A 1108-nucleotide genomic window follows, 5' to 3' on the forward strand; every position below is an offset into this window, starting at 1 on the left:
GAATTTCTCTACACTGTCCTTTGAGAGATCTGTTGCAAATATTATTTCACATTCTGTATAGTTTTGCTGGGTTCATTTACAAAAATGGTTTAGGGGACCATTGCCAATGACCAAGTTGTACATAAAGTGTCAGTGTAAGTTTTCTTTTCTTCACACCTTTAGACCCTGTTGTGAAGGACAAATTCTTAATTTCGTAATTGGGCACTTAATTCATTCAACTTAATTCATTTAACTTGTTCATTACTATTATGAAAAGCTGACTAATATATTGTGCCAGTGTTGAATGCGTTGGTGTTAATTTGGAAGGCCTGTGTTTGCATGGTGCCAGTAGCTGATAAGTTTATGTGAAAATACAAACAAAAGGGATGTGTAAGATTCTGCACTTTACCCATAAACTTAATTTGATCACTTGTGACCCGAAAGAAATGCTGGTTAACAAATGGCTTCTTACAGGAAAATGAACATTTCTAGTTGTTACCACGAATGGTATTGTGTCCTGCCCTGAGCTAGAGAAAGTAAGTATGTGTATAAACTGTCAAAATTAAGGATCTAAATAACATTGGTACCAGTTTAAGACAACATCATGCAATCAAATAATTTTTATTTATATTGTCTATCCATTTGTACAATGACTGTATTACTGCTTCCTCAGCAGTCATTTCCACTGAATATACCCAATATTAAGTTTGTATGGCATATAAGACAAACTGACACTTTATTATAACAAACTTGGCACGTGGATTTTATTTTTTTATTTATTTGATTTTTATAGAACGTTGCTTCTATCTGAATCTCTCGCCGCATGTACAAATATTACAGAACATAAATGCAAAATTCTATTTGCCTAACTGTGGGGGTAGCTTGGGAAAATAAATCAGCCTTGCAGTGTGCCCAGATAAGGGAATTCTGACCAAGAAACTTCAGTTGTGTACAAGTTACTGACAATATCTTGTCGCCAGCACTCACTTGCCCTCTTTGTCTTGGTGTTAGGACTTCAGCTGTTTCTAAATGCTGTGATGGAGAGGAAATAATTTCAGGGCCAGAATTATCTTGGGGTTTTCTGACTCAAAACCAGTGCTAACTGCTAGTAGACTGAGAGCTAATGCGT

Source organism: Pygoscelis adeliae, unplaced genomic scaffold (assembly GCF_000699105.1).
Source record: "Pygoscelis adeliae isolate BGI_AS28 unplaced genomic scaffold, ASM69910v1 Scaffold216, whole genome shotgun sequence".
NCBI lineage: Eukaryota > Metazoa > Chordata > Aves > Sphenisciformes > Spheniscidae > Pygoscelis > Pygoscelis adeliae.